This window comes from Procambarus clarkii, chromosome 5 (assembly GCF_040958095.1).
Source record: "Procambarus clarkii isolate CNS0578487 chromosome 5, FALCON_Pclarkii_2.0, whole genome shotgun sequence".
NCBI lineage: Eukaryota > Metazoa > Arthropoda > Malacostraca > Decapoda > Cambaridae > Procambarus > Procambarus clarkii.
The window spans coordinates 37,466,475-37,481,334 of NC_091154.1; the positions used below are offsets into that span (position 1 = coordinate 37,466,475).

At 42.8% G+C, this 14,860-nt stretch overlaps 1 protein-coding gene across 1 annotated transcript in view; it reads right to left on the minus strand.

Moving 5' to 3' along the window:
- Window positions 1-14,860, minus strand: part of LOC123751027 (putative neural-cadherin 2) — a 350,210-nt gene that overhangs the window by 334,178 nt on the left and 1,172 nt on the right. The gene's annotated exons all lie outside the window — the stretch shown is intronic.

A 14,860-nucleotide genomic window follows, 5' to 3' on the forward strand; every position in this document is an offset into this window, starting at 1 on the left:
AAGAAATAGAGTGATGAAATGACAAGAGGCAAGCACGGAGGGGGTCAGAAGACAGTCAAGTCTACAAATTGAAACTAATGTCGAAATAGAGAACCAGAGGACTGAAGTCTGGCAGGAAACACACACACACACACACACACACACACACACACACACACACACACACACACACACACACACACACACAATATTATAAATCGGTACTTCTCGAACTTCCGGATGTCTCCTGTTCCAATGGGTTTCTCTGAGGGATTCCACGAGAGAGAGTGAGGTTTCTGCGGAGGTTTCCCAAAGATTTAAACGGGTTATATGAGGTTCGAAAGACTTCCATGAAAACTGTTCCTGCGGTTTCTGTAAAGTCCTTAGGTTTCTATCAAGATAAAACAAAGGCGTTTCCTTTAAGCATAAACAGAATAATCAGGAATCCAAAAGAAGCATTTTGCTAATAAAAGTTTCTGTATATTCTTTAGAAGATTCTTTAAGATTTGTGTATTAACTACATGAGGTACCCGGGGGTGCCCGGGTCGGCCCCGGTGAGCAGGATCACCCAACTTCATTCCACAAAAAACAGAGAGAACAGATTGATGAGAATTAACGAGAATACATAGGAACACATACAATATAACAACGTATGATAATACATCTCTTCTCTGTGTCTATCTGTGTTTCTGTGTATCTTTTTCAGTGTCTTCTCTCTCTCTCTCTCTCCTATCCTTTCTATTATTCAACTTCCTTCAGTCTATCCTCTCTTCCTTCCAACTCCTACTTTCTTCCTTTTTTTCTCAGCGAGAGGAATACATCAGCAAGCAAGTGACGGTGGAAGACCAAGTTGATTAGCTTAGCAAATTGCTCAGTCAGGAAATTGTTGACAAGATTAGGAAATTGAGCAGCAGGACAACGCCTTGAAGAGGGATGTATTTGTGTGTGTGTGTGTGTGTGTGTGTGTGTGTGTGTGTGTGTGTGTGTGTGTGTGCGTGTGTGTGTGTGTGTGTGTTTGTGTGTGTGTGTGTGTGTACTCACCTATTTTTACTCACCTATTTGTGCTTGTGGGGGTTGAGCTTTGGCTCTTTGGTCCCGCCTCTCAACTGTCAATCAACTGGTGCACAGATTCCTGAGCCTACTGGGCTCTATCATATCTACATTTGAAACTGTATATGGAGTCAGCCTCCACCACAGCACTGCCTAATGCATTCCATCTTGTTTGTGTGTGTGTGTGCGTAAGTGTGTGTGTGCGTGTGTGTTTGCCCATGTTTTTACGAAGCACAGACCTTGCCTATGATCTGTGGTTTTCAGCACATCCAGGTCGTACCTGGAGGTCGTGAAGGTGTTTCTTTACCTCATCTGCTGTAAGGTCTATGATGCCTGTAGTCACACGTAACAGACTCCAGAGCGCTCCTTGTGGGAGGCAGAGCTCTTGGGTCCGTTACGTGGGACTCCAGGAACTCACAAAGTTACCTTTCTGGTAAGCTGATCAGACCACACACTAGAAGGTGAAGGGACGACAACGTTTCGGTCCGTCCTGGACCGTTCTCAAGTCAATTGTTTACACACCTGGTAACTTTTTCAGTACCTCGTGTACTCCTTGTTATTGGTCCTCACTGTCTTCAATCTTGTCTAAATATCTGCACTTAAACAGATATTTCCCCTTCTGATGTCACTGTATAGTGTTTTCGATGTCACGTTGGCTCTTAACTCTACATCATTCACATCATTCGAGATGTCTCTCCTGATTCTCGCATTTTCGTTCCTTTCTCTGTTGCAGGTGTGTCAGTTCTCTCCTGTCTTGCTCTCCCTGTGTATCTGTCCAAGCTCAACTACTTTCCTTTTTGTCTATAGGTACTGCCTGTGAAAGCAAGGAAAGGCGTTGTGTTTTGCTCGTGTGTTCCGTAGTGCATGGTCTTCTAGAGACATCAGCAGGAGAATATCACACAAGTATTATCTGGCATGAAAGGGTAAAGTTAGAGTCTTAAGTTAGGATTTCCCCGTCAACTGAATAAACTATGTGTTTAATATTTAAGGTAATTTTTGGACGGGAGGTTTTAGCCTGTCACACGGAAGCGTGGATTCTAGTCTCGTGAAATTTTCAGTTCCCTGTCTCATTACCTTCTATTTAACCTCCTCCAGTAGAGTACAGGGAAGGGACAATCGGTAGTTCTTACAAACTAATTCTTCCCCTTATCCATTAATTATTTGACAGCAATAAGTCCATAAAACTCCAGTTTTTTAATCTATTTGAGTCTACGTTGGCAGTTCCTATATCGATTTGTATAACTTATTACAAATAAAGCTTCAGGCGCTCATTCTGTAGCAGGCTGTAACTTTTTACGAGTCACACAAAATAGTACTTCAAGATCCCGGACAAGCGCTTTTTTTGTCTTTAAGTACGTAACATTGATCCACTCAATCCATTTATCCATTGCAAAGTTTAGTTTATAGTGCATGTCCCTCCCCCACTACTTGCCAGTGAGCCAGCTGTGTGCTGGCTAGTATCCTATCCATATCCTGCAACATTAAATACGGTAATGTTGCAAGATAATACAAAGCGTAAACGGGAGTTCGCACTGCAACAAGTCAGATACAAAAGTCATGTCGTTTCCAGTAGAAAATGCCCCAAGTAGGGGGCTTCTTCCTTCCTTCTTTACTTCCATAAACAGTGGAGGACCAGGCGCCGATGTCAGCGAGGTGGGTGCCGGTGTGACTTCAGAAGGGTGAGAGGAGGGGGGGGGGGGTGATAGGGAGAGAAAGGGGTGGTGAGAGAGAGAGAGAGAGAGATGAAGGGAGATATAGGGGTAAGGGGGAGAGAAAGAACTGGGTGAGGGGGGAAGAGGGGTCATATGGATTCGTAGAGGACGCATCAGAGAAAATGGATGGATATATACAAATCCCAATATCATTGGTTTCCTGTGTGTGTTGTGTGTCGTGTGTGTGTGTGTGTGTGTGTGTGTGTGTGTGTGTGTGTGTGTGTGTGTGTGTGTGTGTGTGTGTGTGTGTGTGTGTGTGTGTATGTGTGTGTGTGTGTGAGTGTTATATCTACTTGTGGAACTCTGAACGGGGTTAGCTCCTACAACTAACTCATTTATTCCACATTCCTACTACTCTAAGAGAAAACTTTCTAACATCTCTCTGACTCGTCGGATGTTCGAGCCTGCAAATCACGCCTTCTTATTCTACTGATATTCATTTCGAACATCTGTTCTTTTTTCTTTCTCGTGAATGTCCTTAGGTGATATATCATGTCGTGTCTTGTCTCCTTTAACTCTCCTTTTCTCTTATGACATCACATCTAGGTCTTTCAATCTTTCTTAATAATCCATTCCTCGCAATTCCAAGACGAGCCTTGTTGCAAACCTCTCAACCATTCGTAGTTTTCCTATCTATTTTTAACGCTGAGGCTCCACGATGGCGCGGCATAATCTAAGTCTGCTTCCAAACACTCAGGTCTGATAGGATAGCAATTACTGACCCGAATTTGATGCGTTCTGCCCGAGTATTGGCCATTTGTTTTGACGCTACCAACGCCAGACTTTAAAGTTGTGTTTACATATGGGTCTTGCCAGTATATCTGTAACAGACTTTCTTTGACGTTATCTTAATTCCCATTCTAATATTTTTTGATCCGTAAATGGATTTCCGTTTTACCTTTTCTCTCACACATTTCTCTTTTATTTCAGATCAACTCTCATTCCTCTCCTTCTGTCACCTCCCTCATCTGTAATTACCTCATCTCATCTCATAACATCTCGTCTCATAACATCTCATCTCTGTGTCTTAGCTCTTCGTATTTTCCTGTCTATATAACACACATATGATTAATGTTTGCTGAAGATCGTTTGCACCTGAGTCTACTTGAAAACATGTTAGTAAGTAAGCCTATGTGTGTGTGTGCTGACTTGGGACAATCTTGGAAATGTTAAGTGGTTGGGCCGTTTCTTAAATCCTGCTCGATGTGTCTCTTGAAATTTCGTTCAATCGACTCTGGATGTTCCCTTGCACTTCGCTAATTACTTTCTTGCGTGTGTGGGGAGGGTGTTTGAGTGTGTGTGTGTGTGTGTGTGTGTGTGTGTGTGTGTGTGTGTGTGTGTGTGTGTGTGTGTGTGTGTGTGTGTGTGTGTGTGTGTGTGTGTGTGTATGTGTGTGTGTGTGTGTGTGTGTGCGTGTATGTGTGTGTGTGTGTGTGTGTGTGTGTGTGTGTGTGTGTGTGTGTGTGTGTGTGTGTGTGTGTGTGTGTGACAGAGAGAGAAAGAGTGTGTACGTCTTTTATAAATATCTATGTTTGAATTATGTAATAATACATGCGTATGTATATTGCAATATACATACATGCGTATGTATATTGCAAGTTAATACACGTATCAAGAGTCAGGAGGGTCAAACGGGGAACAAAGTGAGTGACAAAGGCCCGTCAAGTCGATGAAATAATGAAGAATCTCAAGATCCTTCAAAGAAATGAAGAGGTAACTCCCACACCGACGGAACCCTTATCCTTCGAGTTGCAGACGATGAGTTACAATAACCTGTCTGAAAATATGATGACCAGACCACACATCAGAAGATGAAGAAGCGACGACGTTTCGGTCCGCCCTGGACCAATCTCAAGAATCGACTTGAGAATGGTCCAGGATGGACTGAAACGTCGTCGTCCCTTCACCTTCTAGTGTGTGGTCTGGTGAACATACTTCAGCCACGTTATTGTGACTCCTCGCCTGCATATGAATCAAAATAAACCAATCATGGCTCCTGATGCTCCCACAAAGGTAACATTTCATAGACTTGTAACGTCTTTCAATCGTAATGTATTCTCATGCCTATATCGTGTGTCGAGAGACGGAACACTGCAGTGGTTAGTATGGTTTGGTGGGCAAAGGATGAGAAAGACCTTTTGCTTCACTTGCAGAGCAGGAAATTAGGAACCTTGTTATTTTCGAACATCATGAACTACACACATACATACACATGACTTCTCATGAACCACATATAACTGTGAACTAAGCTCCCAGCTTCGCGACCCACATATGAGAACTCTGAATTTCATTGCTGACTTTGAGAGCAAATTTGTATTCTCTAAGACTTCTTGTGAACTCTCAGCTTTCGAGCGAGCTCTCAGCTTTCGTGTGAGCTCTCAGCTTTCGTGTGAGCTCTCAGCTTTACACTTAGAGTTGGAATAGGGTGTTGTGACAGCCTTATATGTGTCCCGAACAAGTGCCTGTGATGTAATAGTTTATGTCTCCTGTACGTAAATTCAACACGCGTGAGAAGTATATTGCATTACACCCGAGGTTTATCTCAGAAGGTAAGGGTGGGCATAGTCTGAGTGAAGGGTGGGCATGGTGGGGTCTGAGTGAAGAGTGGGCATGGTGGGTCTGAGTGAAGGGTGGGGATGGTGGGGTCTGAGTGAAGAGTGGGCATGGTGGGTCTGAGTGAAGGGTGGGGATGGTGGGGTCTGAGTGAAGAGTGGGCATGGTGGGTCTGAGTGAAGGGTGGGGATGGTGGGTCTGAGTGAAGGGTGGGGATGGTGGGGTCTGAGTGAAGGAGGGGCATGGTTGGTCTGAGTGAAGAGTGGGCATGGTGGGTCTGAGTGAAGGAGGGGCATGGTGGGTCTGAGTGAAGGGTGGGGATGGTGGGTCTGAGTGAAGGGTGGGGATGGTGGGTCTGAGTGAAGGAGGGGCATGGTGGGGTCTGAGTGAAGCGTGGGCATGGTGGGTCTGAGTGAAGGGTGGGCATGGTGGGTCTGAGTAAAGAGTGGGCATGGTGGGTCTGAGTGAAGGGTGGGCATGGTGGGTCTGAGTGAAGAGTGGGCATGGTGGGTCTGAGTGAAGGGTGGGCATGGTGGGTCTGAGTGAAGGGTGGGCATGGTGGGTCTGAGTGAAGAGTGGGCATGGTGGGTCTGAGTGAAGAGTGGGCATGGTGGGTCTGAGTGAAGGGTGGGGATGGTGGGGTCTGAGTGAAGGAGGGACATGGTGGGTCTGAGTGAAGGAGGGACATGGTGGGTCTGAGTGAAGGGTGGGGATGGTGGGGTCTGAGTGAAGAGTGGGCATGGTGGGTCTGAGTGAAGGGTGGGCATGGTGGGTCTGAGTGAAGGGTGGGGATGGTGGGGTCTGAGTGAAGGAGGGACATGGTGGGTCTGAGTGAAGGAGGGACATGGTGGGGTCTGAGTGAAGGGTGGGGATGGTGGGGTCTGAGTGAAGGGTGGGGATGGTGGGTCTGAGTGAAGGGTGGGGATGGTGGGGTCTGAGTGAAGGGTGGGGATGGTGGGGTCTGAGTGAAGGGTGGGGATGGTGGGTCTGAGTGAAGGGTGGGCATGGTGGGGTCTGAGTGAAGGAGGGACATGGTGGGTCTGAGTGAAGGGTGGGGAGAATGATGGGTCTCTGGGAAGGAGTGAGTAATGGAAAGGAGAAACAGTACAAGTCATTCAAGATGGAAGGGTGGATGAGGACAGGGAAGGAAGACATAAGGCAGACGAGAGGACGATAATGTCCAAAGATGAAATAGTGAGAGAAGGAAGAATAAAGAATGAGGGGATAGGAGGAGGAGGAGGAGGGTGAGAGACTGAGAGTGATGAAGGAGTGAGATGATTGTCCATAGGGAGTAAAGAAGGAGTTAGAGAAGTATATTTGCGCGTAAGAGATGGGGAAGAGAGACACTGACGGGGGGCAAGTAATTGAGCAAAGGAAGAAGTGATTAAGAGAGTGGGAGGAAGACAGAGAGTAAAATGAGATATATGTGAAAACGAAGGGGAAGATAATGAGAAAGATGTGAAGATGAGCGCCAAATAAATTAAGGGGTAACTGAACAGAAACACTGAGGTAATGAGGATTTAGCAAGAGCTTCCTGCGACTGGCCACTGAAGCCCCGACATCACAAAGAAACCTCACACTACGGCGATTTGTTTTATTCCCTAAATGGCCATTCAAGCTTGACCCGAGCTAATGACCCAGTGTCAGGACGCAATGCACTTTCGACTACCGTTCAACACGCAGTTGCAGTGAAAATGGGAGTCGTTGTCTTTTGTGTTGTACTGAAAAACTAAAGTAAATGGAAACCTCCTCCCCCCCAAGCTGTGTTAGATCCTTTTCAAATTTATGAGTGTGTTTGGCAATCGTAGGCTAGGTTGATCCAGTGTTCCAATGATTAGGTAGGCTAGGTTGATCCAGTGTTCCAATGATTGGGTGGGCTAGGTCGATCCAGTGTTCCAGTGATTGGGTTGCTAGGTCGATGCAGTGTTCCAGTGATTGGGTTGCTAGGTCGATGCAGTGTTCCAGTGATTGGGTTGCTAGGTCGATCCAGTGTTCCAACGATTGGGTAGGCTAGGTCGATCCAGTGTTCCAATGATTGGGTAGGCTAGGTTGATCCAGTGTTAAAGTGATTGGGTAGGCTAGGTCAATCCAGCGTTCCAATAATGGTGTGGCTAGATACAAGGTTTGGGTGGCAAGGACCAGTGATGGGAGGACTAGGACTAGTGATCCAGTGAAGGGGTGGCAGTTAGAGTGCTTGTTCACATTGGTAGGTGTATCTATGTACTGAAGACTCATTTTGAATTCCCGTTATCAGATAAACTTCCTTCAGTAAGAAACCGTAAGACTGAAACATTCCACATGTGGAAGACAGTAAGAGTGGTGTGTGAATGTGTAAGGTTTGTATAGTCATAATGACGACGTTATTTCGAGAGCCTTCAGATCTTTTACTTAATTTCCTGTCTTCTCACAGAGGTAAGAGAAAGCCACAGACAATATCATCGCGGCTCACCTTAGTTGCTGATGTAAGCTGCTTTGGCAGCACAGTCCTCCTGCTGATCTTTAGCACATACCAAACACTGATGTTATTGTCTTTGCTGATTTAAGTACTGACTTAAACATTTCATCCATTGAATTCGTCTCAGTTCACTACCATGGCACCGCTGCTGGAAGAACTAGTCAATCCTCTACTCTAAATTGAACTTGAAGGTGAAGCCTTACCAGCGTACCTTAAGGGAGAGCAAGCTTTCAAAATGTAAACTGGAACAGAAAATCGAGATAGAGAAAAATAGCAAGATGCTAATATTTCAGGAAGCCCCAGGAGAAGCTAAGGCAGATATCAAGACATTGGAGTCTCAATTAGAAGCTGAGAAATCGATAATGAAACGAGTGGATCAATTAACAATGATCAGGCCTACAAACTCATTATGTATATTGCAACGAGCATCATTTACCATTGATGGCAAATTGCATCATTTGCGATTGATGCAAGCATGCAAACAAATGCATCCATTCCTGCTCTCAACCTCTGGAAGGTCATTCAGGTAAACCTCAATAGTGGTAAACATTCAGGTAAATTTTCTATCTATCTATCTATCTATCTATCTATCTATCTATCTATCTATCTATCTATCTATCTATATATATATATATATATATATATATATATATATATATTATATATATATATATATTATATATATATATATTATATATATATATATATATATATATATATATATATATATATATATATATATATATATATATATATATATATATATATATATATATATATATATATACACCACTGCTCTCTCTCTCCCTCTCTCTCCCAGCACATTTCTATATAGTTTCGTCCCTTCCTGTTTAGTGTCTTCATTTTCCTTTCCACTATCATCAAGTTAATCCATCTGCTGACTTGTCTCGCTTTATCTCTCTCTCTCTCTCTCTTGTAGTTCCCTTTGGTCTGATTCCAGTATTGCAATTCCGTACACTCCCTCCCTTTGTATGTCTCAGAAAATTCCTGCTAAAATTTATACAAGGAATTAACGCGAAAGACTGAAAAATTATAAGATGAGTAAATAAGGATTAAGATAGAAAAGGTTTAAGATGAAGAAGGATTAAGACGGCGAAGGGGGAGGAGGAGAAGCAGGAGGTAGAGGGATGAAGATTCAGATAGAAATGAGAAGGAAGAGAAGGAGGAGGAGGAGGAGAAGATAAAATAAAATACAGTAAGTCTGAGCACCTGACCTCCACAGAAAGTCTGGGAAAGATATCGTCAGTGGGACAGGTGGAACCCATACAGCAATTTCCTGCGACTTAAGTGTCGTTATGGACTCCATTCCCCCCTGGACTCTGAGAGTGGACATGCACACTGTGAAGTAATCGCTAACTGTCACGTGTCAGCTATACTGACAAGGGAAGTGGAAGGGGGGGGGGAAGGGGTGTTATTGGTCTATGAAAAAGTGCAATTCAATATTCGGTTTGCGTGTGAGTTCTCAGTGTGCCGTGAATGTCTGCATTGTAATTGGTCTCTTTGTTATTCTGTACCACAAGTGCTACGAGACTTGTGTAAAACTAACTAGAAGCTGTGATAGCTAGCCAACGCTTGGCAAATAAAGATAATAAGTAAAAATAATATATCATAACGTGGGGGGGGGGGGAGAGGTAGCGAGCGGAGCACCGCAAGGGTTGGTTATAGTGCCCATGCTGTCTCAAGTGTATCTCAACAACTGAGGAAATTTGTTGATGATTTAAAATTAATGAGAGGACAAGAGGACACAGGTGGAAACTGAGTACCAAAATGAGCCACAGAGACGTTAGAAAGAACTTTTTCAGTGTCAGAGTAGTTAACAGATGGAATGCATTAGGCAGTGATGTGGTGGAGGCTGACGCCATACACAGTTTCAAATGTAGATATGATAGAGCCCAGTAGACTCAGTAATCTGTACATCAGTTGATTGACAGTTGAGAGGCGGGACTAAAGCCCCAGAGCTCAACCCCCGCAATCACAATTAGGTAAGTACAATTAGGCAACTACGTAAGTACACACGCACAAACAACAATTAATTTATACCAACACAAACACGCATGAATACAAACCAAAAGCAGATTCACAAAATAATTGAATATCTTAGCCAGTCAGGGTTATAAGAACACAGAGAATGCACCGCCACAGTGGATATGACTCCAGGATCCGTACAATAATAGTCTTCCCGTAATGAAGTTTCGTCTGGCTTTGGTCTCATCCACAAACGTAAAGTTGGAGACAGCTGACATAGATACCGAGGCGGAATTGGAAAGTCGAAAGTGGAAACAGGATATTAGAAAAGCGAAATTGGAGTGAGAAATTGGGAATGCAAATTTGAACACCTTGGTTTGGGAATCCCGAATTTCAAAGATAAATCTTGGAATTGTAAGTGGGTCAAAAATAAAATTACTAATAAATTACATTTAGTAATACTAATGTATTACTAATAAAAAAATAGTAATACAAAAGTAGTGAATATCATTATCGTTATCCCATTTTCATCTGTATTAGAGTAGGGAGGCAGGTTACAAATATATATATATACATATATATATATATATATATATATATATATATATATATATATATATATATATATATATATATATATATATATATATATAAAAGAATGTAGATACTGAAAAAAATTCATACAAACACCATGCGACATAGAAACCGTATACAACAAACTACTTACTGAAGCTCTACCGGGATTCATCAGCGCCAGACTCATACACCGACATATTTACTACCACTCATGAGTTAACATTTACAAATGTTAACTTTCATAATTCATTATTATTCAATTTCTCAAAACAACACTTCCTTTATTTTCTTCCTCTCCTCCTGATACTTTCAGATCATTCGAATACAGTCTCTTTAAAACCCTATAATTGTTATAGGGTTTGTTATGACTATACCGTCTGAATAAACTCTCCTCGTTCATATGATCTACTTATTTTTGCACGCAATATCTTTTCAAGAATATTATTGTACTTCTAACTTCCAGCATTAAAGAAGGCATCTTAGATTGATCATTTCTACCGCTCTGATCCTTGATTTTCCATTTTCAGGTCAAACCAGATCTAGATCAGTCAAATCTAGATCTATTGATCTACAGCAATACATAAAGTTGGTACATGTAAACAGCGTCTCAACTCTATATCATTACTTACTGTAGAGTTGATTTATACAATACTTGTTAACATTCAGACAATTCCAAGCATGTTAATCGCTTTCAAGAAAACCTCTGAGAGGGTCTTATCCACTCACTTTATTGATACATTTGTTTTAAAGCTCTTATAGCTGGGTTTTCTTCACTAGCTGTTCCATTGTAAATATCTGATATATTTATCGGCTAGCACTGTGGATATCACCTTGTGGACAGGTCCTTGTTCATTATTAACTAATTTACAAATATTTTCTGATCTCATTCATTCAGTACTGTGCAATGCAATTTGTAAACTATTTTTTTCTATTTGAAGACTACACTCATTAACACCAATTACACTTTCCCACTGACGCAGTCACCATCTACACTTTCTCACTCACATAACCACAATGTACACTCTCTAACACCCTCAGTCACCACCTATATTTCTACACCTACATTGACACACTCCATTCCTACCACCTACTATCACCCACTCACACTTTCCTATTTACTATCCTCCCACCCAAACTTTTCCACCACACTCACCACCCGCACTCTCCCATGCACAGTCCCCAGCCCACACACTCCCCCCCCACAGTCACCAGCCCATGCACCCCCCCAACCCACACTCCCACCAACTCAACCTCTTGTGCCAAAAAAGTCTTTTCTGTGAGTGAGGCTTCCTCAGGATTAAGAATGAGAGCTGGTCCCCGTGTGGGCCAGCTGCCTCGCCTAACAACCTCGGATTCTTGTAAAACCTTGTCCTAACATCGTCCTCATTGTAGACAATGTTTATGCTAAACTTGATAGAATGTTGAACAAACATTTATTTGGAGAGCAGGGTTAAGTAGGAACTGTAGATGATTCAATCTCTTTGTCTGTTTCTCTCTCTCTCTCTCTCTCTCTCTCTCTCTCTCTCTCTCTCTCTCTCTCTCTCTCTCTCTCTCTCTCTCTCTCTCTCTCTCTCTCTCTCTCTCTCTCTCTCTCTCTCTCTCTCTCTCTCTCTCTCTCTCTCTCTTTCCCTCAGACCATCAAAGCCCTCGACTCCTCAGATGCTACACCGTCTGTCCCTTTGAAACAGAATCTTAACTTCCTCTCCCTTCTCCGTGCTCCTCCTTCTCATTCTCTCTTACTTCCTGTCTTCTTCCTCTTCATCTAAACCGTTTTGCTTTCTCCCCTGCCAACTGTAGGGTATCATTACCAGTCGTTTCTTTGATTTCTTCCGCCTTTTTCCCATGATCTTTCCTTTTCTTAACTCATCTTTTTATTCTCATTCTTTTCATCTACTTTATCCCCTTTTTTTCTTACCCCTTCTCCCATTCTCTTTCTTCTTCCTGCTCTTTTCACTTCCTTATTTAAAATTTCTATCATATCCTCGTGCCCATCCTTCTACTCCTCCCTTTTCGCTCTCATACTTATTTATTCTCATTTTGCAAATGTCTTCCTTCTCCGCTTCTGATTCTGTTCTGTAATATTTGAAAGTACCTCCTCTTCCATACCCACTCCTCCTCCTTCTAATACTCCTATTTCACATCCCCCTTCTCGTGTTTCTATTCCTCCTTTTCCTCCTCCTCCTCCCCCCTCTCTTCTGTATTCCTCCCCTCCTCTTTCATCAGCTCCTTGATGGACATAAGTCTCTTCGCCTGTTATTTAAGGTGAGGTAAGGACATGGAACAGTTGGACCAAACACGAATACCCACATTATCTGTTACCCCGTGTGTGTGTGTGTGTGTGTGTGTGTGTGTGTGTGTGTGTGTGTGTGTGTGTGTGTGTGTGTGTGTGTGTGTGTGTGTGTGTGTGTGTGTGTGGGTCTGTAGCTACAACAACCCATTCGCATTCTTTCACTTACATAAGTAGTCTGAACCATACGCCATACATCATTCCACCAGCGTGCAGAGCCAATGAAAAAACCTCTATACCACAATTAATGTCACTAGCTTTTCTTGCTTTTGTAAAATATAGTTAAACACGTGACACTTTGGGGTCTAAAGCATGACATTCCTTCCTCTGTTTCCGCTGGTCAATTAAAACCATGAAAGGCTTTGTTTGATGCGACGGACCTTTGATGAGTTAGGTACATTCTGATTCCATTTGATGGGCGCGGCTGGACCCCTAATGAGACATTGAAGGAAGCCTAATGAATCCGTGAAGGATACTTGATGAATCAGTAGTAGCTTGATCACAAATAATTATATTGATAATAAAATATTTTCATAGATGTTAGAAATAAATTTGTAAGTAAAATATGTCACTAAAATGGAGAGCATAGGAAGAAACCATCTCTCCCTCGTTCACTAGTCAGGGTGAAGGCTGTTGGAATGGACTCAACTCTACATTCGCGAAATCTTTACCAACTCACGTGACGCAACACAAATTTAGAAACGTCGAGAGACGTAGCCACCTCCTGGCTCTTCAAGAGTCTTGAAACAGACGTACCCATCTCCCGGCTCTTCAAGAGTTTTGAAACAGACGTACCCACCTCCTGGCTCTTCAAGAGTCTTGAGATAGACGTAGCCACCTCCCGGCTCTTCAAGAGTCTTGAGACAGACGTAGCCACCTCCCGGCTCTTTAAGAGTCTTGAGACAGACGTACCCATCTCCCGGCTCTTCAAGAGTTTTGAGACAGACGTAGCCACCTCCTGGCTCTTCAAGAGTCTTGAGATAGACGTAGCCACCTCCCGGCTCTTCAAGAGTCTTGAAACAGACGTACCCACCTCCCGGCTCTTCAAGAGTCTTGAGATACACGTACCCACCTCCCGGCTCTTCAAGAGTCTTGAGATACACGTAGCCACCTCCCGGCTCTTCAAGAGTCCCGAAAGAGACGTATCCACTTTCTGGCACTTTCGGAGTCCTAGAAGTGGGTCACCAGAGAATCCCGAGGTCCAGACTCCGGAAAAAAAAAGAGAGCTTCCACTTGGAGAAATTTAATAAGAGGTGAAACTTCGTCTGCTGGTTATTATTCTGTGTGTGTTGTGTGGGACTAATAGAGCCGGCAGTGACCTCTCTTGGAACACGTCGAGGGGAGGGAGGAGCCAACCGCCAATAAAAGCCTTCAGCTGCAAAACTTTCGACGCTTTTTGAAAGTGAGAGATTTAATATGGATTTAAGTTTTATCCCCTTTATAGTTAACTCAAGGGTGAAGTAAAGGTTGATTTTGGCCACCATCTTGAGATATGTGTTGCTCGCAGGTCTTTTGTACATATATATATTTAAAAAAAATGTGTTTACGTTAATCTTTAGACATGAAAACATAGACCATTAAAGACACAGAAGGAACGTGTGGTTAATGGATATATATCAGATTGAAAACAGAAATTATGGATATTTAAAGAATGGTATGTATCTGACCTCCCATGTTCCTTACTGTCTCCTCCTATGGGCTATTCATGCCCGTGCCACCTATTGTGGGGGTTTAATCTTCATCAGTCAATCTGTCTCCTCACTTGAGAATAAACCACGTAGATTCAAAACGTTGTGCAAATTATAATAAGTATAATACATTCTACAGTTAATTTGTATTATTTTAGTCAACCTTGAACAAATATGACATTTAGAGAACTCCTCTTCCAATTAAACCAAGATGCAAGAACACTAGTCAAAGGAATAGAAACCCTAAACAAAAAAATAATCAACGCAGGATAAAACCACAAGGGCCGTGATGAGAGTTCGAACTTACGTCCAGGATAATCAACGCAGTGATCGTCCCGTGTAATCAACGCAGAAAAAGCAGTCATATTCAATGAAACATGTTGAAACGAGAACCTGCTGACAGTATTCACCAATATATACATACATGCATATACATTTATGTAACCTCACAAAGAGGTTGACATTATTAAAGTTCAACTGACCACTATGAAAGCCACGTCCAATGGCTCAGTATTACCATCTCATAACATTATGCATGCTGAATGCTAAGAGTTGACATACGTTAGTATGAAAT